The following is a 26,106-nucleotide window of genomic DNA, read 5'->3' on the forward strand; positions in this document are numbered from 1 at the left end:
ACAGGCACGTGCCACCATGTCTGGCTAATATTTTGATTTTTTTTGTAGAGATGATGTCACACTATGCTGCCCAGGCTGGTCTCAAACTCCTGGGTTCAAGCAATTCTCCTGCTTTGGCCTCTCAAAGTGTTGGGACTGCAGGTGTCAGCCACTGTGCCTGGCCCCTAAGAATCAATTTAACCAAAGTTGTGAAAGATCTTTACAAGGAACACTATAAAACACTGATTAAATAGATGACACAAAAAATTGAAAAGATATTATTCCATGCTCATGGATTGAAAGAATACTGTTAAAATGACAACCCTACCCAAAGCAATTTACTGATTCAATGTAATCCCTATCAAAATACCAATGATACTCCCCATAGAAATAGAGCAGACAATCCTAAATTTTATACGGAAACCCAAATAACCAAAGCAATCGAGCAAAAAGAGCAAAGCTGGAGGTCTCACACTACTTGACTTAAAAATATACTACAAGGCTACAGTAGCCATATCAGCATGGTACTGGCATAAAAAACAGACACAAACACCAACTGAACAGAATAGTGAACCCAGATATAAATCCATGCCATTTGCAGCCAACTGATTTTTGACAGAGGTGCCAACAATATACAACAGAGAAAGGACAGTCTCTTCAATAAATGGCACTGGGAAAACTGGATAACTATATGTAGAAGAATGAAACTAGACCTCTATCTCTCACCATGTACAAAAATCAAATACAAATGGATTTAGACTTAAATCTAACACCTGAAATTATAAAACTACTAAAAGAAAACATTGGGGAAATGCTCGAGGACATTGGTCTGGGCAAAAAATTTTTGTTTAAGTTCTCAAAAGCACAGGCAACAAAAGCAAAAATGGACAAATGGGATTACATCAAGCTGAAAAGCTTCTGCACAGCAAAGGAAACAATCGACAAGCTGAAGAAACAACCCATAGAATGAGAGAAAGTATTTGCAAACTATCCATCTGACAAGAGATAAACAACCAGAATATATAAGGAGCTCAAACAACTCAGCAGCAAAAAGTCATTAATCTGATTTTTAAAAGGGCAAAAGGCCTGAACAGATACTTCTCAACAAATGACCAATGGGTATAGGAAGTGCTCAACATCAGTAATTATCCAGAAAATGCAAATCAAAACCACAATGAGATATAATCTCACCCCAATTAGAATAGCTTTTATCAAAAAAGACAGGGACTAACATGCTGGTGAGGATATAGAGAAAGAAAAATCCTCACACGTTGTTGGTGGGAACGTAAATTATGACAGTCACTGTAGAAAACAGTTCAGAAGTTCCTCAAAAATCTAAAAGTAGAATACTATATGATCCAGCAATTCCACTACTGAGTATATATCTAAAAGAAAGAAAAACAACATATTGGAGAGATCTATACTTGCATGTTTATTGCAGCACTATTCATAATAGCCAAAATATGGAATCAACCTAAGTGTCCCTCAATGGATGAACAAAGAAAATGTGGAGGCCAAGGCAGGTGGATCGCTTAAGTCCAGGACTTTGAGACCAGCCTGGACAACATAGCAGGACCCTATCTCTACAAAATAATAAATATTTAAAAAGAAAATGTGGTAAAAATACACAATATTATCCAGCCATAAAAAGAATGAAATCCTGTCATGTGGAGCAACATGGATGAAACTGGGGGTCATTATGTTCAGTGAAATAAGCAAAGCACAGAAAGACAAATATTGCATGTTCTCACTCATACATGGGAGCTACAAAAGTGAATCTCATGAAGACAGCGAGTAGACTGGTGGTTACCGGAGGCCGGGAGGGGTAGAGGGGATGGGGGATGAAGAGCAGTTGACTAATGGGTACAAATACACTTAGAAGAAATAAGACTTGGTGTTCGATAGATCAGGAGGATAATTACAGTTAACATTAATCAAGTGTATTATTAATATACTCAAAATAGCTTGAAGAGAATAATTCAAATGTTCCTAACATAAACAACAGATAAAAATTTAAGGTGACTGATATCCCAATTACCCTGATTTGATTGTATGAATGTATGAAATTATCACATGGACCCCCAAAATATGTACAATATATATCAGTTTTAAAAATGAAAAATATGAAAGGAGAGACCACCATTTTGATATGAAAGTTCTAGAATCTTTTTATAATACATCACAGTATTTTTGTTCATTTAACAATAAAATTTAAAAGTCAATATAATTAACTTTACCTAAAATCTGGAAAAGACAGAATATACAAAAATTATTCAATCTTGCAACCCTAACAATTGTTATCACTGGAAGCTATTTTCAATATTTTATATACTTGTATGAATATTTTAATTACTTACCATAATACATTTTAAAGATCTACAATATCCTAGAATTTGTACCAGGCACTCTTTAGTTTCTATGTTGGAGGCATAACATAGACTAAGGCATTGTACCTTCCCTAGAAGTTCATACACTTGGGCTGGAGGCAAATATTATAGAAACAATTAGAAGAGTAGTGTATACACAGTTCAATTCCAGTCCATAGAAAGGTGGTCTTATTTTGCCTGACAAGGGTGCATGTGGCCAAAAAAATTATTCATAATAAGAGATCACTTAGCCTAAGTCTTAAAGGATGAGTGAGTGCTTTTCAGGTCAAGAAAGGTGGAAGGGCATTCTAGGCAGAGGGGATGGCACATGCAAAGGCGGAAGATGAGAAGAAGTGCATGGCAAGTAGCAGCTGGGGCCAGAGCATGGTCTCCTTATGAGGACTTAGTTGTAAATGAAGCAAACTGCCTGAGATACAAGTGACCTAAGGAGACTGGGTAATAAAGAGGAACCTTAAGGAACTAGATTCTACAAGAACCAAACTGAAAAATGCACACACACAAATACAAATATTTTACCCTAACAAAAAATGCAGAGCTCATTTGACTTCTTCAAGTAAGTTAGTCTTTCGTATGGGCAACTAAAAACCTATCTTATTATACATCAAGTATGATTACTCACATATTCCTGTAGACTACACAAAAAACGTCAATAATTAAAGTAACAAAAGTATGCTGGAGTAGAAACTCTCACCACAGTTTATTATCTGATTATCTTCTGGTGATTTCCAATACTGGCTCCTACCATAGGAAGAGTAGGGGTAATATTAACCAGCTCTTAGACATTTTGCAACCAAATTACCCAACATGACCTAATCCCATTTGGCTTCTTCGAACGTAGTAGATAATTTTCTTGGTATGAGTGGGTTAGAGGTGAAAAGAAATCTCAATTACGGATCAAGATCTAAATTATAATCTGTGTTAGTTTCTATTGCTACAAAGCAGTACCTGAGACTGGGTAATTTATAAAGAAATGAGGTTTATTTTAGCTCATGGTTCTGCAAGATGTACAGGAAGTGCAGTGCCAGCATCTGCTTCTGGTGAGGGCCTCGAGAAACTTAGAGAAGGAAAGGGGGAGCTGGCATATTACATGGTGAGGTGTGGAGCAAGAGAGATAAAGAGAAAGTGCCAGGCTCTTTTTAAACAGCCAGCTCTCTTATGAAGTCAGGGGAAAAAGCTCATTTCTATATAGGAAGGCACCAAGCCATTCATGAGGGATCTGCCCCCGTGATCCAGACATCTCCCACCAGGCCCCACCTCCAACATTGGGGATCACGTTTTAACACGAGATTTGGAGGGGACACGGATCCAAACCAGATCAGAATCTTACTTGGATACTGGCTTTCATTTCTAATGTAGGAAAAAGGTTGAGATTTGCCTATTAGGGAAATTTTATGCTGTGTTTGTCCAAACAATTATACTTGCAACTTTATTCTTTGCGGTAATAAAGGTAAGAAGCTGGTGGAGGTATTTTTATCACAGGCACAGAAACAAATAAAAATGTAGACAATAAAGAGAAAATATGGAAGAAACAACAGTAAATAAATTAATTTATTCATTCAACAAATGAATTTGTGTGCCCTTTGTGTGCCAGGCACTGAAGATAGAGCAATGAACAAATTAGATACCTACCCACCCTCTCCCCCAAAAGTAATCTAACTAGAGAACTGTGCTTTGAGCCCAAAGAAAATTAAATTTAGGTTCATACTGTGCTTAACAGATTAGCTGTACTAAAAGCTAATTCCTGACTCATCTTTTTTGCCTTAGGTATTAGTCCATTCTCACAATGCTAATAAAGACACACCAGAGACTGGGTAATTTATAAAGGGAAGAGGTTTAACTGACTCACAGTTCAGCATGGCTGGGGAGACCTCAGGAAACTTACAATCACGGCAGAAGGGGAAGCAAACGCATCCTTCACATGGCAGCAGCAAGGAGAAGTGCCAAGCAAAAGCGGGGAAAGCCCCTTATTAAAACCATTAGATCTCGTGTAAACTCACTATCACAAGAATAGAATCAGGGTAACTGCCCCCATGATTCAATTACCTCCTATCGAGTCCCTCCCACGATACACGAGATTATGGTAACTACAATTCAAGACGAGATTTGGGTGGGGATACAGCCAAACATACCACCTTATTTGAAGAGTTCCCATGATAGCATCTGCCTCCTTGTGTCCCAAAGTGGGCATGAGTGTGTTCAGCCTTTCTAGAAACCCTCACTGCTCATCCATTCTACATCATGAAAGTACACATCAGTATCTTTCCAAGAGCGTACACAAGGGCTGCACTGCCAACGAACAGGTTAAAACCATCTCGGAGCTGCAAATGCTTTCAGAATCCCGTGCTGGCTCTGCTCCAGCTAAGTCTCTGAGACCCACACAGCTTCCTGAACATTTAAAGAAAACTGACACTTATCAGTGAAGGTTTATCAGATCATGAAAACCCAGGCTGAAAATCAGCTGTTCTGCTACAAAAGAAAGCAGCAATAGATAGTCTAAAGAAGAGCATCTGAATGAAAATCAGAATGATTAAACTTTCTTCTTTTTCAGTTAAGCACCTTTATGTTTCTTCCTGAGTTGGGAGGAAAATAATTTTATGACTCAGTATAGGTACAATAAAACAGTATTCATTTGTTTGTAATCGACCTAGGGAAAACAGACCCTAGCAGAAACCTAAACCTTGACCTTATAAACATGATTGTATTAGTGGAGTCTTGCTCTTACTGAGCAAACATTCCTACTGCTGGTAGTTTCAACTAAAGTATCAGTAATTTTACCTATTTAAGCATTAAGGAACAACAATGTAGTGGCCACAGATATAAGAGTTAGTTTAGCGTGATTTGAAAGGCTTTCTGTTCATTTCTTATTTTAAATGTACAGTTCTCATTTATTTTCTGCTTTAGCAAAAATTTTTCCTTTAATTCCACTGAGATTGGATTCTTATGTGACCTTCTCTGATCAACTCTTAAATTGATGAATACTGTTAACAACAAGCTCAAGTGTGCCTGGGACTGTCACTAAGTAAAAGGGTGACATGTAACACATCCTCAGATTCATTTTTTTCTGAAAACAAGTTTTATTTAAATAAGGGTTTAGGCCCAGCGTGGCGGCTAACGCCTGTAATCCTAGGACTTTGGGAGGCCAAGGTGGGTGGATCACCTGAGGTCAGGAGTTTGAGACCAGCCTGGCCAACATGGCGAAACACCATCTCTACTAAAAATACAAAAATTAGCCAGCTGTGGTGGCAGGTGCCTGTAATCCCAGCTACTCAGGAGACTGAGGCAGGAGAATCACTTGAACCCAGGAGGCGGAGACTGCAGTGAGCTGAGATCACGCCACTGCACTCCAGCCCGGGTGACAGAGCAAGACTCTGTCTCAAAAAAAAAAAAAAAAAAATTAATTTTTATATAAGGTGTAAGGAAGGGATGCAGTTTCAGCTTTCTACATATAGCTAGCCAGTTTTCCCAGCACCACTTACTAAAAAGGGAATTCTTTCCTCATTTCTTGTTTTTATCAGGTTTGTCAAAGATCAGATGGTTGTAGATGTGTGGTGTTATTTCTGAGGCCTCTGTTCTGTTCCATTGGTCTCCATCTCTGTTTTGGTACCAGTACCATGCTGTTTTGGTTACTGTAGACTGTAGTATAGTTTGGAGTCAGGCAGTGTGATGCCTCCAGCTTTGTTCTTTTTGCTTAGGATTGTCTTGGCAATGTGGGCTCTTTTTTGGTTCCATATGAACTTTAAAGTAGTTTTTCCAATTCTGTGAAGAAAGTAACTGGTAGCTTGAAAGGGATGGCACTGAATCTATAAATTACCTTGGGCACTATGGCCATTTTCACGATACTGATTCTTCCTATCCATGAGCATGGAGTGTTCTTCCATTTGTTTGTGTCCTCTTTTATTTTGTTGAGCAGTGGTTTGTAGTTTTCCTTGAAGAGGTCCTTTCACATCCCTTGTAAGTTGGATTCCTAGATTATTTTATTCTCTTTGAAGCAATTGTGAACGGGAGTTCACTCATGATTTGGCTTCTATCCATCTGACAAAGGGCTAATATCCAGATTCAATAAAGAACTTAAATTTTCAAGAAAAAATCAAACAACCCCATCAAAAAGTGGGCGAAGGATATGAACAGACACTTCTCAAAAGAAGACATTTATGCAGCCAACAGACATGACAAAATGCTCATCATCACTGGTCATCAGAGAAATGCAAATCAAAACCACAATGAGATACCATCTCACACCAGGTAGGATGGCGATCATTAAAAAGTCAGGAAACAACAGATGCTGCAGAGGATGTGGAGAAACAGGAACACCTTTACACTGTTGGTGGGACTGTAAACTAGTTCAACCATTGTGGTAGACAGTGTGGCAATTCCTCAAGGATCTAGAACTAGAAATATCATTTGACCCAGTGATCCCATTACTGGGTATATACCCAAAGGATTATAAATCATGCTACTATAAAGACACATGCACACATGTTTATTGCAGCACTATTCACAATTCACAACAGCAAAGACTTGGAACCAACCCAAATGTCCATCAATGACAGACTGGATTAAGAAAATGTGGCACATATACACCATGGAATACTATGTAGCCATTAAAAAGGATGAGTTCATGTCCTTTGTAGGGACATGGATGAAGCTGGAAACCATCATTCTGAGCAAACTATCACAAGGACAGAAAACCAAACACCACATGTTCTCACTCATAGGTGAGAATTGAACAATGAGAACACTTGGACACAGGAAGGGGAACATCACACACCGGGGCCTGTTGTGGGGTGGGAGAAGCGGGGAGGGATAGCATTAAGAGAAATACCTAATGCAAATACGAGTTAATGGGTGTAGCACACCAACATGGCACATATATACATAAGTAACAAACTTGCATGTTGTGCACATGTACCCTAGAACTTAAATAAAAAAAAGGGGGGGGGGGTTAAATACATTACACATAACATTAAAACTGGAGGGAAAACAAAACAAAACAAAACCAAACCTCAAAACCAGTTTGTTATTTCCCATGGCACTGGACAGCTGTTGCCATTAAGTTGCAAGCTCTACAGCTAGCTACATGACTGCTACATCAGTTTGAGATTTGTTCCCTTGTCAAAGGTTTAACTTTGATGGAAGGTTGGCCTCACATTCTGGTGTTTGGATATCCCTTAGCTAGGATATGTCTGGTCAAAAAGACCTCTGTGGCAAGCCAGATGTCCTATCATCTCACTACTGGGAAGGGGGCCTCTCTAAAACTCTGCTCCTGGTCAGGTTGGGGACACCAGGGGATCTTTCTTTGACCACCAAAGGCTCCCTTCCAGTGGTAGAGCTGCTGTTGCTGCCTTACCCCATCCTCTCCTCTCAGATTCACCGAGGATTGTTCGGGTGGTGACATTCTCTTAGGACAGGGAACTCTGCAGAGGGAGAGCAGAGGAGCATCTGGCCAGACGTAGTTGTCTATGATCTTAGGGCTGAGTGTGGCTGAAACATGATGGTATTGCTTTGTTTCAGGCTTGACACTGCCAGGCGCCTACTGCTTGACCTCTGTTTAAATGAGGCACTTCAAGACTAGACAGCATGGTTCTTTTCAGTTTACTGCATGAAGGAGTTACCCTAGGCCAAGTTAAAAGCAGACCACAAATGGTTACGTTATACAAGCTGTGAGGTTTTTAAACTTGTGACAAGGGACAGAAAGGAAATTCTACTCATTGCAAGGAAATCTTCACTCAAGCTTCAGCGAGCCATAGCACTTAAAACCCATGAACATTTAGCTGGTTGTCCTTAGCCATTCCAATCTCTATGAGGAACTGCCATATGTTCTTGCGCTGGTCACCCTGTAGCTGAATGACTTCTCCATATTCTGGATGCTCAATTACAGTACCATTTCAGACAAATTTCTTTTTAAATGCCTGCATTGATTTATTTTTATCATAATCATCAGCAATCCCTTGGACAGAGTAAGGGTCTTCCTGCTGTTTCTCTGTTGGATGAATTCTTATACGGACATAATCCTCAGTGCCAGCAGGGAGCAGGTCATCACCCTTACTTGTATCAGCAAAGGGGTGGAAAGAATGGAGGTTCTGGATTGTGGACATACGATTCCTTGTCCTCAGTGGAAATGGCTGCAAAAGGGGGAAGTGGCAGGAGAAGGGGGAGCTGAGTCCTTGGCAGTGGCGGTGACTCAGTGACTCGGGGCTCCTCAGATTCTTAACCTTAAACACTAGTGCTTGATATGGTTTGGATTTGTGTTCCCACCCAAATCTTATAAGTTCTAATCCTCCATGCTGGAAGAGGGGCCTGGTGGGAAGTGATTAGATCATAGGGGCGGACTTCCCCCGCGAACTGGTTGTTTAAAAGTGCATAGCATCACCTTCTTCCCTCTTTTTTTCCTGCTCCCATCATGTAGGACATGACACCTTCCCCTTTGCCATCTACCATGACTGTAAGTTTCCTGAGGCTTCCCAGCCATGCCTCCTTTACAGCCTGTGGAACTGTGAGTCAGTGAAACCTTTTTACTTCATTAATTACCCAGTCTCAGGTAGCTCTTTGTAGCAGTACAAGAACAGACTAATACAGTTCTCAAAGTGGGCTCCCAGAACAGCGGCATCAGCATTATCTTCTGGGAACTTGCTAGAAATCCAAATTTTTGGGTCCATCCCAGACCTGTGGAAGCAGGAACTCTGGGTTTGGGGCCCTGCAATCTGCATTTTGATAACCCTCTAGGTGACTCTGAGGTAGGCCAAAAGTTGTCAAAACCCCTATCTTCAAAGATGGGTTAACTGGGAAAAAATTATGCCCTAAGGCTCCAAGAGCCAAGAATATCCTCTGATTTTAAGAAAATGACACCTAGGGATTTAGAAAACATCCCTCAGGAGGCCTAACTTTGTTTCACTCATTTATTCAAAAACAGTAACTGAGAACTCAGTATGCAATAGGCACAGTACTAGGCACTACAGTGGTGAACAAAATAAACTCAGTTCTTACCTTTTTGAGGCTTTAGGCATGAACTGTATGTGCACAAACGAAAAAAGTTATAAACATATTATCGTAAATGCTATGAAGGAGAAAAAAAAGGTGATGAGTGAGAATAACAGAGGCACCCTTCCTTAAGACTGAAGTTGAGCGTATGCAGATGCATAGGAATGGGTGGTCCTTAAGGGTCTTTCCAGGGAAACAACATTGAAACTAAGACCTGAAGGATAAGTAGGAGTTAACTAGGGGGAAGGTGGAAGGTGAAAATGGTCCCAGAAACAGCATACGGCCCAGAAATAGACCCACACAAATGTGCCCATGTGATTTTTGACAAAGGCATTTCAGAAAAGAAAAACTCTTTCAGAAAAGGAAGGAAAGTCTTTTCAACAAACAGTGTTACAGCAATCTGATATCTATAGTCAAAATAATGAATCTTCTTGACCTTCTGTCTTATATAAAAGTTAATTCCAAATGGATCTTAAATCTAAAATTAAAACAAAAAACTATAAAACTTAAGAAAACCTAGAAGATCTTTAAGGCCTAGGGGTTGGAGAGGTCTAGACACAATACCAAAAGTAAAAGCCATAGAAATAAAAATTGACAATGTGGTCTTCATCAAAATTACAATCTTTTTTTTTTCTTTAAAAGGTCTGGAGGCTCAGGGCCAGAAAGAGCTCCATATATTTGAGCTACTGAGTTTTTAAGAGAGGGAAAGAGCAGGCTGGGCTGAAGTGAGAGGTAAGCAGAGGCTAGCTTATGAGATGTGCTTAGTCCTGTTGGTCATACTAGGAAGACTAGGTTTTCTTCTAAGTTAAAAGTCATTGATGGGTTTAAGCTGATGAGTAAAATAAAATAAATGATCTTATTTTTAAGTGTTATGTTTATGCATAGGCTTCTTACTATATTTAAAGAGAGGCAGCTCTGGGCTTCCTTAGTTTATCATCATGGGGAAAGGACACTGGATATTCCAGGAATAGTTTATTCAGATTTCACATAGAGGATTTCACCTTGAAGATATAACCAGCCCTTCAATTTAAAAAATACACGTATTTTTTCCACTGTTTAAAGCAGAAAGGAGCTGAGTATGGTGGTACATACCTGTAGTCCCAGCTACTTGTGAGGCTGAGACAGGAGTTCGAGGCTGTAGTGAGCTATGATTGCACCTGTGAAGAGCCACTGCATTCCAGCCTGGGCAACCTAGGGAGACACTATACCACCCCCACACCACCACCACCAAGAAAACAGAAAGGTTCATGCTAAATGGAAATTTCCCAGTTTTTCTTGTGTTTTCTTCAGAACATACAAGTTCCTAACTTAAGCTTTAAAGAGGTCAAGTGTCTGACCTAGAGGGGGCTTTACAATTTGCTGCCTGATAAAAGCTCTCACAATGTTAAATTTATGTTACCAACACAGCATACGCACCTCAGCTGAAAATGGATATGGGAAAAGCTGGAACCAGAGATTGAATTCGGAGTTTAAAAAGGCAGAACCAAATCAAAACCACAGTATCACCTTATACTCATTAGGATGGCCACTATTAAAAAAAAAAAGAAGACAAAAACAAACAACAAAAAAACAAAGCATTTGGTAGCATGTGGAGAAACTGGAACCCTACATTGGTGAGGGTTGTTGAAATTGTAAAATGGTGCAGCTGCTATAGAAAACAGTATAGAGGTTCCTCAAAAAAATAAGAACTACCATATGATCCAACAACCCTACTTCCAGGTATATGTCCAAAAGAACTAAAAACAGGAACTCAAAGAGATATTTGTACCCCATGTTCACTACAGAATTATTCACAACGACCAAGGTGCAGAAGCAACCTAAATGTCCATTAACAGATGAGTGCCTAAGGAAAATGTGGTATATATATACAATGGACTATTAGCCTACAAAAAAAAAATTCTATCACATGCTACATGAATAGAATGGAAACTTGAGGACACTAAGTTAAGTGAAATAAGCCAATCACAAAAAGCCAAATTTCTATGACATATACATGTACTTAAAAACTCAGAAACAGAAAGTAGAAAGGTTGGTGCCAGGGGCTGGCGCGAGGGGGAGGGGGAAACAAACAGTCGTTTGATGAGTATAGCATTTTAGTCATGTGAAATGGAAAAGTTCCAGAGATCTGTCATATGGCAATGTGCATACAGTTAACAATAATGAAATGTACACTTAAAAATTAAGAGGGTAAATCTGTGCTATGTGTTTTTTTACCACAATAAAAAAAAAGGAAAAAAGTAGAAGTAGCATTTACAGTGCTCCAATCACACTCAAGGTCAAGCTGCCTTATGTTGCTTTCCTTTAGTGGAAATAAATCTCGCTTAAGCTTTTCACTTTTTAATAGAGGAGACTCAGAACAATATCTTCTTTTTTATTGTCACAGACTCTCCTGCTAGGACAAGCACATCCGTTTCATGATTCTTTGAGTTCTGCTGACGTTCGCCTACTCATGCTAGACAGGCAAATATTCAGGCACAGGGAGGGAGTAGGGGCATCTGCCATGGAGATGCCTATTTAAAAATAAGAAATGACTGAAAAAGCCTGATCCCATTCTGTTGAGGAATGTCTTGGAAAACAGGAGTATGGTCAGAGACTGACCAATGACAGGCCACACCCAGGAGACAGAGCCTTGTCCCCTGGTCAGCATGAGGTAGAGGCAGAAGGGGAAGACCACTGGCTCAGCCCCATCCATTTCCCAAGGAAGCTTTCGGAGCCTCTAATTCAAATATCAACCACTTCCGCCATGTTCAGCTGAGAAAATGCAACAGGCCAGAGGAAACAGATTCCACAGAAGGGACTTAAATTCCTTCTTCCTCACACGGAGGTCTTATCTCTCCCTCTCTCCTTCTGAATAGGCTCTGACAGCAAGGTCTCAACTCCACCACACTAGGAAAGGCGCCAGACTGTGGGACCTGCCAGAGAAAAGGCTTCACCCCTAACCCAGGCCTGAAAGGTTGCGCTCAAGCCAAAGACACAGGATGAACTCATGTCACAAGAAGACTGGCTCCCAGAGCCTGCAGTCTGACAGCAAGAAAGTACCAAAAGTGACTAGCTCCTGCAACGAGGCCCTGGGGCATTACTAAACTTTCAGCCTCCTAGGGCAGTAACACCTAAAGGGCAAGGTCTAAGGCAAGGAGGAAGCCAGAAGGCAAGATTCTCAAACTCAATGAATCCTGGGACTCAGTTATAAAGGGGAAAGGCCTGTTAATACATGTGTCATACTAAAGCAAAATTAATTTACAAACATTTGATTGAAACTCTGAGTAAGCAGGTAGGGAGAAGCAAAAACAAAATGTTTTAGCTATCAAAGGAAGGGAAATAGTCATTAATGGCAAAATATTTGTTGTTTCTAAGTTAAGGTATCTGAAACCTCAATGACATTGCTTTTATTTGTTCTAGACTACTTAAAAATATATAAAAACTGTGTGTTGATAAGCACTTACACAGGTCAACACTTTGTAACCACCTCACTACTCAAAGTGCAGACCCCCAGGCAATCGCAGCAGCATCTGTCAGACTTGATTAAAAAAAAGCAGCATCTTGGGCCCTACCCTAGACCTATGGACTCAATCTGCATTCCAGCAAGACCCCCAGGTGATTTGTATGCACATTGAAGTGGGAGGAGCACTGGTTTGACCTTTATTTTTCCTCATCAAGTCTTAAGCTTCCTAACCCATTACCTTTTTTTTTTTTTTTTTTTTTTTTTTTTGAGACGGAGTCTTGCTCTGTAGCCCGGGCTGGAGTGCAGTGGCCGGATCTCAGCTCACTGCAAGCTCCGCCTCCCGGGTTTGCGCCATTCTCCTGCCTCAGCCTCCGGAGTAGCTGGGACTACAGGCGCCCGCCACCTCGCCCGGCTAGTTTTTTGTATTTTTAGTAGAGACGGGGTTTCACCGTGTTAGCCAGGATGGTCTCGATCTCCTGACCTCGTGATCCGCCCGTCTCGGCCTCCCAAAGTGCTGGGATTACAGGCTTGAGCCACCGCGCCCAGCCCCATTACCTTTTTATCTGGAGCGACCTACAGTGATGGTTCACAATCTTGGATTTTTTTTTTTTTTTTTTTTTGAGACAGAGTTTTGCTCTTGTTTCCCAGGCTGGAGTGCCATGGAGTGATCTCCACTCACTGCAACCTCTGCCTCCCGGGTTCAAGCGATTCTCCTGCCTCAGCCTCCCGAGTAGCTGGGATTACAAGTGTGTGCTATCATGACCGGCTAACTTCTTGTATATTTAGTAGAGATGGGGTTTCACCATGTTGGCCAGGCTGGTCCTGAACTCCTGACCGCAGGTGATCCACTTGCTTTGGCCTCCCAGAGTGCTGGGGTTACAGGTGTGAGCCACCGCGCCCGGCTGGATGATTATTAGAATTACTGTCTAGGCCTTACCAAAGACCAATTAAACTATTCTCTGGGGGTGGGATCTGAGCAGAAGTGTATTTCAAAGCTCCTCCAGGAGATTTCAACTACTACATTTGAGAGTTATTGGTCTATTCCAGTGGTTCTCAAAACGTGTTCAAAGATCAGCAGCATCACCATCACTAGGCAACTTGAACTTGTCAGAAAACCACATTTCTTTTTCCTTCCTCCCTTTATCTTTTTTTTTTTTCTCTCTCACACACACAAATGCATATCCTGACTATGCTTATTAAAAAGGAACTCAGTAAAACTTGAGGAAATTCTCAGAAAGCAGGTATTTTGGTATCTCTTTCATACAATGTATTTGGTACCTGAAACAAAAATATTTATGTCTTAGAAGGATGACTTAAAATTCACTTTAAAATGTGGATGCTGCTAGGGGCTGCTGTGGTCATAGGGTCAAAGCAGACAATGGATGAGAAAACTATTGGAGTGGTAAATATATTGTCCCTTCTGGTTGAGTGTTTGAAAAAATAGTGGTTTGCAAACAAGTGACGCTCTATGGGGCTTACCTGATAGCAACAGAATAGTAGTTCCTCCAAATCTGATAATATAGTATGCCAAGATTCTCCCAGAGATTTTGATTCAGTGAGTCTGACACAGGGTTAAAATTTACATTTCTAACAAATATTCTCAAGTGATTCTTGTCTTCAGCAAAATTTGGAAAACACACTGCCTTCTAAGACTCTTATTCTCTGGGCCACTGTTTCTCAAAGTGTGGCCGTGGACCAGTGGTGTCAGCATCACCTGGGGACTTATTAGAAATGCATATTCTTGGGCCCCACACTGGGCTACTGAATTAGAAACTTTTCAGGTAAGTCCAGTCATCAGTGTGTTAACCACTGCATGTGGCCACTTTCAGAACTTATATCTTTTAAGTAAAAACTATCTGCTCTTATTCAAATACCTAATTTTTAGTAAGAAGCCACTCAATTTCAGCCTCAGCTTGTGTCTTTCATGTGGAAGCATGAAAGGGCATAATGAACAGTCTTTGGCTGTAACCATGAAGTATCCATGCGGACAGGAACACATTGGAACACATTGCAAAAAATGAAAGCAGTTGTGCTAGTGTGATGGGAGCTTTAAAAAGTATTACACAATTTTACTTTTATTGGAATGACAATCTAACAGCAACTGTAAACACAAAGAAAACACTAAGTATCCAATGTGATGAGGCTTGTTCATTGTCCTAGTTGCTTTCCTTTCCTTCTCTTTTTTTGTTTGAAGAAAACATATCAGCAATAAAGGTATGAAAACCAAACCAGATCACAGTTCCATTACCTCCAAATGCAAGAGAACTGCTTGAAAACAGGGGAGCATAAGACAAAGGACATTTATAACCCAGGGACAGGCTTTACAGAGCTCTTGAAACCTCCGAAATCATATGCAAAGTTTTGTGGTTTTCAGCAAACATGCATCATTCAAGGGAGAGGTTTTCAGCCTTTATTTAGTATCCAAAAGAAGTCAGACCCAAGGAAAGTCAACAACCCCTGAATTTCCACGTATCTCAATGAATGCATATCTGAACAAAAGTCCTATTAATTTAATCTTCTCTTACATGAAAAAAAATTCTCTTACCTGGAAATCTTTTGCTCTGGCCTTAAAAACTGCTTGTGAGAACTAGAGACTCATCCACCACAGCAGAGCTTGGAGACAAGCAAAGTAGTATCACTGGAGAGACCAAGAGCCTGGGAACTGCATTTTCATTTCCACTTGGCCTCAAACCACCTCTGGGACTCTGGGAATATTACTTAAATGCTCTGGGCCTCGGATTCTTCATGTCCAGACTGGGACAGCCCTAATGACACTTCCAGGCCTGACAGACATTCTATGATTACGCTCTTCTAAATCCTGGGCCCACAGGGAACACAAGGCTCCCTTGAGCTGACGTTGCTAAATAAAGTTAAGGCGATATGGGATGCTGTGTATGAGTCAGCAGGACACAGGTCTTGCCTCACAGGACCCAGCTGTGTGCAGGAAGCTTCTCTGGCACAGTGAGGACTAGTCAGAGAATTCCCATTGCCGATGCCAGAAGAGATGCTGAAACACCTGGGCTCTGTGTTCTCCTCTAACTCAGCTCCCAGGGTGGCTACTTTTGTCCCATTCCTTCCAAATTAAGTTTTCTATTCCCTCTCCACGTACTAGTACTAAATATTCAACAATAAAGAAATGAAAGAGAGAGAAAGTAAAAAAATCAGCCGTAATTCTACTACTATCAAGGTTTTGGTGTATTGCTTCCCAGTTCTTCCTTGTGCTTATATAAGCATGTATGTACCTATACATTTTCCCCAAATGTTCCTTTATAACTTTTAACTTCATATTAATCTTCCTAAGATAATAACCACATCTCTTTTTAATGGCTGCATAGTACTCCCCTTTCATATTTGTGTCGTTTGGCCTTTCTTTATTGTTGAATATTTAGATTCTTTCTTCACACTGCAAACACTTTATTTTATCTTTGAGACAGAGTTTCGCTCTTGTCACCCAGGCTGGAGTGCAATGAATGGCACGATCTCGGCTCACTGCAAACTCTGCCTCCCAGATTCAAGTGATTCTCCTGCCTCAGTCTCCTGACTAGCTGGGATTACAGGTGCGCACCACTATGCCTGGCTAATTTTTTTGTATTTTTAGTAGAGATGGGGTTTCACCATGTTGGCCAGGCTGGTCTCAAACTCCTGACCTCAGATGATCCAACCCGCCTTAGCCTCCCAAAGTGCTGGGATTACAGGTGTAAGCCATCGCACTTGGCCCATGCTGCGAACACTTTGATGAACATACTTTTACATGCAGCTTTCTGTACCTGTCCAATAATTCCAAACGAATATGTGCAATAATTAATTATAAATGGGTAAATTACAAGAAGTGAATCTGTGAGATGAAGAAAATAAAGACTACACATTCTAATGGATAATGTCAGGTTGTCCTTCAAAAAGGAGGTACTCATTTATATTCTCACCAAAATATTATAGGAGGGCTAATGAAACTAGATTCCATTCATAAATTTATTGCTTTGAATACAGTAAACACATCCTCAAAACAATGTATCAAAAATCCCTGCATACTATTAATTTTAATATAGCAACTTTAGTTTTTTAACATGGGATTCTATGTTTATTTTTCATTTCTGGCTCAGAGCAATTTATATATTATAAAACTCAATCTCTGTATATCATACGGACATTATCTATGAGGGTAAATTTGTAGATAATTTTTGAAATTCCCTCATCCACAAGTCTAAGAATGGAAAATCCCTAACTTACTTAGAGCATCTCATTATCCACTACATTATATGGAGCCTGATGTGTAAAACAATTAGTCAAAATAGAGATGTGAATAAACTCCAGACTTCTGTCCTAAGACTGAAGAGGTCATTGTGTTGAGAGAACAGACTGAATACAGAACAGAGTTGGACCCAAGGTAACTTGTGGAACAAGTATTCCTTTATCCTTTCAACAGAGGACATATCTAATGCATGGTACTTACACATATACCCAACACATGCAGATGCTTAGGGAAAATGCCAGTAAGTCACAGAAGAAAGTTCTAGCTATTTCTGCCACTATTAGGCCAGGTTTCCTAAATTAGTATGATGGAAGCAGAAATTAACACAGCCAACTCTGGATTATATAAAAAGATAGAAAATTTTTCAAGAATTTTGAAGCAATGAAACAAAATAGATTTTCTTAAAAGGAAGAGAACAAAGAATATAAATAAAAATATAAAATGCACATATATTAACACACACACTTGTTTTGGAGGTGCTCTTACAGAAATAAAACCCCATTCCTAAGGACATATGTATGATTTTTAATGTTGTATGACCATAGAATTCTTCGTTGCTATGCTTCAACAATTGAAGGGGCTCTGAAAACTGTCCCGAGTTCAAATTCCTCCTTTCACAGATGAGGACGTTTTTGTGAAATAGCAGAGGTTAAACGGCCAGAATACAGTCACACGAACTAGTTAGTGGTGGCCCTGTGGCTTTATTTAGAGGTGGAAAGAGAACGCACATAACATTTTTTTTCCTTTGATAGAAGCAGGAGGAAATGGAACTCTCCTTTCTGCATTTCTTCTCATTTCCTATTTTCTTAGTCTTCCAGCCCTTCCCTCCACTTCTTTCCTTGTAGCCTTTAATAGATGTAAAATAAGCCGTTACTGGAAGTCCAAATCCATGGACTATAACATTTCTTTATTCCGTTCATTAGCAGGAACACTGGGCCTCTGTTAGAGATACTTTAAGATTGGTAAAGAGACCGGAGACAATACTTAGGCTGTAAAAGTCTGGGTGGTCCCTCTTACCCTAACCTCTAGCTAAAACACAGCTCCTCCTGACAGTTGAGGGTCTGGTGTGTGCCACTCTAATCTGCATATTTTACAACAGTGATACTCGGAGTCAGAGCCTGCTGAAGCACACACTTCCTGACAACCTGCTACTCAAGTCATGGCCTGTGGTCCAGCAGCACCAGCATGCTCTACAGCTAGTTAGAAATGCAGAATGGTAGGCCCCCATCCTAGACCCGGAGTCAGAATCTACATAACAAGAGTCTCACATTAAGGTGTGAGAAGCCCTGTTGTAACAGAGATCTTTAAGCCACTTTTCCCTTGCTGGAGAGTAAAACAGGGATCGCACTAAAAATGTTTCATTCCCCTGATTTTTCTTTATTTCCTGATCATTTACTTTCACTTTGCAAGAATTAAATAATATACATTACTTGGCTCTAATAGGCACAGAGGCCAAACCCAAACTCTAGTACAGCTGCCAACAGAGAAAGGTAGATTTATGTATTTGATTTTAACTCAGCACAATTTGCAATGAACTTTTTGCAAGCTGTCCTACGATGAAAATATTAGGATTGCATATTAATAAAACAGTAAAGTAATCCCTCCACCTTTATACAAATTTCATAATGCTGGCAGTAGGGATAGTTTTATTCTATTATATTGGGGATTGCAAGCAGTCATACAAAGTGGCACCTTCCCCTCCGCTCAGAAAAACACAGGACTGCAGAATTTTCTCTCTAGGCTTTTGGACCTTTCAATCCTCTTTTCTCATTCTAAAAGGGTAGCAGGGATGAGGCAGAGAAGCTTCAATGTAGGGCCATCCCTCCAAGCTGCATCGTTAACTGTCATCCCATGAGAGGGGGGACAAAAGCATTTTACATCTCCCTGGTTGGCTGCCATGGGTGAATGATGGTCAAAAACAAGATCAATACTAGCTTAACACATAGCTCACAGTGAATGAAAACCTTGATGGGCCTTTAAGAAGGAATGTCAGTCTTCAAGCTCCAACAAGCCATTCTATGGTGAAAACTACTGAAGTGTCAAAGCTACCATTCTGTGCCAGAGTGAACAAACACATGCTTTCGTTTTAACAGCTCATTAGGAAACCTGCTGTAGTATGTAGCTATAATCAGGCACTACTTACTTAACTCTGTAAGTTGCATTCCAGGATATTACTGGACCAAATCCACACTCTGTAAATCAGCTCAGCTCAGTGACTGAAGTCAGTTATCACAGATCTGTACAATTTCATTAATTTGCTGGCTCTTCATTTAATTTTCTTCTATGCTTTGAGCCAGGGTGACCAGTTAAGGTGAGGTCCAAGTTGGGATGCTTTTGAGGGTGTTAAAATGTTAAGTAGATGGGATGTAGGGACAAGAGACATAAACTAGGACAGGGAAACTGGGACATATAATCTCCCTACCTGTAAAGAACTAATGGGAAAAAAAACAGAGGGGGAGGGGGAATAGGAATAAAGAGAAATACTGGAAGATTGCTATGAAGACACTCTAGAAACCAACTATACAACACATATCTTATATATATCCTTATATGCCAGGAGGCTTAATATATTATCTTATTCGCAAGATACAGTAAAAACATACCATGGGTACTAAGAATGGCTGACAATAATGTGAGATGTCAGATGAAGCTGTGCTGTTCTTAATGTCATCACCACTTAGTATAAATGCCAACAGAATGATTTCTGGAATGAGAGTCTCCCAATAACACAATCTCAAACATTCTCCCAGGAACTGCATTTGACGTGTAGGTACATTGTTTTCCTCACTTTAACTAGAGTCTCATCCCTGGATTATCTACATGGTTTCAGAATAAAGAGTCTCCCAGCTTCTATTTTAAACTGCACATGACAACTGACATGTCCACAGCTTTATAATTTTACAGTGTTTTCACATGCATTATCTTAGACATGCTTCAAAACAGCTTTATGAGACACTCTTCCTCGCAACAGATAAAGAAATTGAAGTTCAAAGACGTGAGCTCCCCTTGGCCTGTGATTCCGCAACAGCACTTATTATACTCTACCTTTGTTCCCATCATGTTGCTCTTCCCCACTGGGCTTTACGCTTTGCAAGTATGATGATTACGTCATTTTAATTTTCTGAGAGCCTCACACTCAGAGCCTAGGATACCCAATGTTCAAAATTATTTTTAATTAATTATAATACTTCTTTTGCATGAATGGATAAATTTCATAAGAAAGGAATTGGTACATTTCTATTTCTATGTCTGTGATGCCATTTAATGACCCAGAGATGGCAAATCTTTTTTTTTTTATATATATATATAAAATATATACATATATATGGCATATTTCTTAAATATGTTGAGATGATCCTATTAAAGAAAGAAGACAAGTTAAAGGAAAAGAACCAGACAGGCGTCGTGGCTCACGCCTGTAATCCCAGCACTTTGGGAGGCCAAGGTGGGCAGATCACAAGGTCAAGAGATCAAGACCATCCTGGCCAACATGATGAAACTCCGTCTCTACTAAAAATACAAAAATTAGCCAGGCATGGTGGTGCGTGCATGTGGTCCCAGCTACTCGGGAGGCTGAGGCAGGAGAATTGCTTGAACTTGGGAGGCGGAGGTTGCAGTAAGCCAAGATTGCACCACTGCACCACTCCAGCCTGGCGACAGAGCAAGACTCTGTCTCAAAAAAAGGAAAAGAACACCCAGAAATGGTGGTCTCTAATCTGTAGACTGGCTGTGTGTGAGGTGCACATGAGAGCAGAGGGTTGCAATGTACTGGACCAACTGGGTCCTTTAGTGTTCTACCTGATTTCCATGGACTCCAACAACAACTCTACGAAGAACACTTTCCCAAAATTACCCACTGAAGATCTGGGATTGGGGCTGTTTCATATCTCTGCTATATGTAAGTGTGAGCCAGAAGAACTGAGGTTGTTTGGCACTTTCTTTAGTATTTGTTGTTCTGAGTTAACAAGTAAAAAATAGCTCAGGACATCTGACGAGATTGTGGTGAGAACTTTTGATCCTAACATTCTTACAATGCTTCTCCTCATTTGACACTATGGATACTCACAACTATACTAAGAGTTTTCTCAAGACCACTCCCCTTAAGGCAAAGTGAAACTTAAAAAAGAGTGGGGATTAAATATATTTTCGTAAAGCAGAAGACTATATCTACTAAAAAAACTGCACTTGTTTCTGTAGTTTTCACTAGTTTGGAACCTGATCAATGTTAAAGACAGAGAAAGAGACCAAAGAGATATGAAGTGATAGAGTCTTCTTAAAGTTTCTGTTTATTATTTATTTCTCATATTTCATAAATATAAAAGTACAACACAGTATAGTCATTTATAATGCCAAGAATTTTAATAAATCATTATGTAATAATGACACATCTTACCCAGAACTTAGCTGTCTAGTCACAATAATTAGAAAATTAATGAGAACAGAAATAATCAAATAAGTGAATAAACTACCAAAAATACTATGGATGAATTTATCTTATACAGAAGGCTTAAATCCACGACAAATTTATACTTGGTTCTAATTAACTTTGGATGTCTCCCTCCCCGCTCCCCACGCTATAGCTTAGGCCAGATGACAAACTCATGGCAATTGCTTCTGGAAGGCCTAGTAACTCAAAGCCAAATTCCTATAGCAAGGGAAGTGATTTTTACAATGATGTTTAAAGGTGGGCATGGTGGCTCATGCCTGTAATCCCAATACTTGGGAGGCTGAGCTGGGCGGATCACTTGAGGTCAGGAGTTTGAGAGCAGCCTGGTCAACATGGTGAAACCCTGTCTCTACTAAAAATATTTAAAAAATTAGCCAGGCATGGTGGCATGCACCTGTAGTCCCATCCCAGCTGCTTGGGAGGCTGAGATGCACGAATTGCTTGAACCTGGGAGGCGGAGATTGCAGGAGCCAAGATCGTACAACTGCACTCCAGCCTGGGTGACAGAGAGAGACTGTCTTTAAAAAAAAGATACTTAAAAAACAAAAATGATCCGGCAAATTGCTCTATAAACTGTCCAGTTCCTAGGGACATTGTCATCACAGTACAATACAATAATATGATTGAAAACAATGAACCTAACTAAGAGATGATTAAATCATGTTCAATATATTATTATACAAAGACTGAAAGCATATAACTTCAAAAAGTTTTGAAAAGAAAATTATTTAAGTGAGAGAGGAATACAGAAGATATAATTAGAGAGAGAACTCACGTACCATTGGGAAAGCTTAGCTTTTCAGAATAGCTTATTTTCAGACAGAGAAACATAACCTACATTTTTACTACAATTGACTTATTTTAAATTTTATTAAAAATTTTTTTTAAGTAGATACGGGTCTTACCATGTTGCCCAGACTGGTCTTGAACTCCTGGCCTCAAGTGATCCTCCTAGCTTGGCCTCCCAAATCACATGCTGAGATTACAGGCATTAACCACTATGCTTGGCTTACAATTTATTTTTAAATATTTTTCCAACTATTTCCTTGTGGTGCCTGGTGATAATCCCTATTTTCTGAAGATCTGTATGGCTGTCAAAACAGGTATCCTAAACAAACTTAGAGAAACTTACAAAGTGTCTACTCTGCCTTGAAATTATCAGCTCCATGGGTCCACTACGATGCCTCAGACCTCTTGTTATTCCTACACATCATCCAGTCAAATGGGTAAGCATTCAATAAATGTTTGTTGAAATAAATCTTTTAATTTTGTGCCTAAATCATGAGATAATTTCCTAATGCTTTGTTTTTGTTGTATAGACCAATTTATTTTTTTTAGATGGAGTCTCGCTCTGTCGCTCAAGCTGAAGTGCAGTGGCAAGATCTCAGCTCACTGCAACCTCCACCTCTGGGGTTCAAGCAATTCTCCTGCCTCAGCCTCCCGAGTAGCTGGGATTATAGGTGCATGCCACCACCACGCCCAGCTAATTTCTGTATTTTTAGTAGAAATGGGGTTTCACCGTGTTGGCCAGGCTGGTCTTGAACTCCTGATCTCAGGTGATCTGCCCATCTTGGCCTCCGAAAGTGCTGGGATTATAGGCATAAGCCACCACGCCTGGCTTGAAGTCATATTTTAAAAAATGAAATCCCTAACATAAAAAAATAGACAAATTTATACATTAAATACTTTTTAAACATTAGGGATTTCATTTCTTAAATATATGACTTCTTTTATTTCACTGCTTATTTTTTTTTTAAGACGGAGTCTCATTGTGCCACCCAGCCTGGAGTGCAATGGTATGATCTCGGCTCACTGCAACCTCCAGCTCCCGGGTTCAAGCGATTCTCCTGCCTCAGCCTTCTCAGTAGCTGGGATTACAGATGTCCACCACCATGCCCAGCTAATTTTTGTAGTTTTGTATAGATGGAGTTTTGCCATGTTGGCCAGGCTGGTCTCAAACTCCTAACCTTAAGCGATCTGCCCACCTCAGCTTCCCAAACTGCTAAGATTACAGACGTGAGACACCACGCGCTCCCTAAGCCTAATTCTTTTTTTTTTTTTTGTAGAGATGGAGTCTTGCCCCATCACTGAGGTTGGAGTACAGTGGCGTAATCTCTGCTCATTGCAACCTCCACCTCCTGGGTTCAAGCAATTCTCCTGCCTGAGCCTCCCGAGTAGCTGAGACTACAGGTGAACACTGCCATGCCTGGATAATTTCTTTTGTATTTTAGTGGAGACGGGGTTTCACCGTGTTGCCCAGGCTGGTCTGAACTCCTGAGCTCAGGCACTCCACCCGCCTCAGCCTTCCAAAGTGCTAGGATTACAGGCGTGAGGCACCATGCCCACTAGGGCCTAATTCTTAAACAAAAAATGTCACAGCAGAATTCAGTTCCTTTTCACACAGGTTAATAGTAATATTAATGCTTGATATGGTTTAGATCTGTGTCCCCACCAAGTCTCACGCTGAACTGTAATCCCCAGTGTTGGAGGTGGGGCCTAGTGGGAGGTGATTGGATCATGGGGGCAGAGCTCTCATGAATGGGCTAGCACCATCCCCTGGGTGCTGTTCTTGTGATAGTGAGTCAGTGAGTTACTGTGAAATCTGGTTATTTAAGTGTGTAGCACCTCTCTCCTCTCTTCCTCCTGCTCTGGCCACGTAAGATGTGCCTGCTTTCCCTTTGCCTTCTGCCATGATTCTAAGTTTCCTGAGGCCTCCCCAGAAGCCACCATGCTTTCCGCATGGCCTGCGGAACCTTGAGCCAATTAAACCCCTTTTCTTTATAAATTGCCCAATCTCCAGTATTTCTTTATAGCAGTGAGAGAACGGACTAATCAATGCTTCTCAAAAGGGTAGCACATACACACAAATCATAGGTACTTACCATCTTGACTGAAACCTTAGTGACCATAGCAATTTATAAACCTGTGTTTTGTTTAAGTGCATTCCCAGAAGACACTATAGCTCGGTCTCTAGACCTACAAGGCCAGGACCTGCTCTACTTCTGCTTCCTCTGTTATAGAGATTAAAAAGACTGGCGACTAGCATTACCACATTACTAGCAGCATTCTACTACATGTAGAAGAACCAATGTAATCATTGCATTGATAAGAACAAATCATGCTCCTTATGACACATGACACTGCACTAGAACACACATTTTCTCACATGCAAAAACAAATCAAGGCCAGGCGCGGCAGCTCACACCTGCAATCCCGGCACTTTGGGAGGCCAAGGTGGGTGGACCAACTGAAGTCAGGAGTTCGAGACCAGTCTGGGCAACATGGTGAAACCCCGTCTCTACCAAAAATACAAAAATTAGCTGGGCACAGTGGCAGGCACCTGTAATCCCAGCTACTCAGGAGGCTGAGGCAGAAGAATTGCTTGAACCCAGGAGGCAGAGGCGGAGGCTGCAGTGAGCCAAGATCATCCCACTGCACTCCAGCCTGGGCAACAAAGCGAGACTCTGTCTCAAAAAATAATTAATTAATTAATTTTTTTTTTTAAAAAGCAAATTCTAGTTTATTTACGTTAAAAATCTTTTGCTTTTAAACCGAATTCTTATGGGAGAAGACCCCTAAAGCTTGGACCAAAATTTTGGGTAGGTATTAAACAAACCAAAAAAAGGTACTGCAAAAAGGATCTTATATCTGCCAAAAAAGCATTTAAGAGTTAACTAGTATTTGAAAGATGTTTTTAAATGGCAAAAAGCAGATCGCTTAAGGTTAGGAGTTTGAGACCAGCCTGGCCAACATGGCAAAACTCCATCTATACAAAACTACAAAAATTAGCTGGGCATGGTGGTGGACATCTGTAATCCCAGCTACTGAGAAGTAGCTACAGTAAAAGTAATCAAAAAGATATTTAAAGGCAGTGACTTTGATGCTTATTAAAGTTAGGGATCTTCTCACCAGAAAATAAAGATACACACCAAACACACATCAAAAAATCTGTATGAAATTTCAAAGGAAGATGGAGATCAATGAGGGTCACTTCCTACCTTCAACGGATCCTTGGTTCAAAACTTTTGTTTTAAAGGATAAGATCTTTCCAAATTGTGATCTGACGAGAACCTTAAAAATGACCTATCCTGTGCTATTTTTATATGTTTCCAAATAGGCTTTCCTCTTTTTTATTAAAAAGTAGAAGAAAAGGAGATAAATTACTTAGTAATAAACATGCATTAAAAAAATTTAGAACGCTAAGCATACTTACCATTGCCATTACTTTGACACTGGCTTTACAAGGAGAAAAGAAAGCCAAGGAGAGGCCTAAAAATAAAACTCTCAAAATATCAAAAGGAAGCACTAACTTTCTTCCATCTATAGAAGCAGCTCACTAGATAGAGAGAAAAAAAAAAAAGGTGACAGGCCCCTATTTATTGTGAAAGAGAGAGAAATTAATTTGCCTCTAGAAATTCAAATAAATTTCAAGTAAGAGTTACCTACCACAAAAGTTCTTGTCTGGCTTGAATTCTTCTCCCACTCAAAGGAGGATAATTTTATCAGCTGGCAATTCATAGAAATGTAAACCATCACACTGTTCTGTGTCCAAGAACCAAGAATTTTTCTACAGGAAATTTACACAAGTGACCTTATGCACTACCAAGATTAGCAAAATCAAAAA

The 26,106-nt window shown here is 40.2% G+C and overlaps 1 protein-coding gene and 1 pseudogene across 6 annotated transcripts in view; both read right to left on the reverse strand.

Moving 5' to 3' along the window:
* Nucleotides 1–26,106, reverse strand: part of KANK1 (KN motif and ankyrin repeat domains 1) — a 240,089-nt gene that overhangs the window by 79,581 nt on the left and 134,402 nt on the right. The window lies entirely within an intron of this gene.
* On the reverse strand, nt 8,117–8,461 carry LOC112607953 (annotated as a pseudogene).

The sequence above is a fragment of the Theropithecus gelada genome, chromosome 15, assembly GCF_003255815.1.
Source record: "Theropithecus gelada isolate Dixy chromosome 15, Tgel_1.0, whole genome shotgun sequence".
NCBI lineage: Eukaryota > Metazoa > Chordata > Mammalia > Primates > Cercopithecidae > Theropithecus > Theropithecus gelada.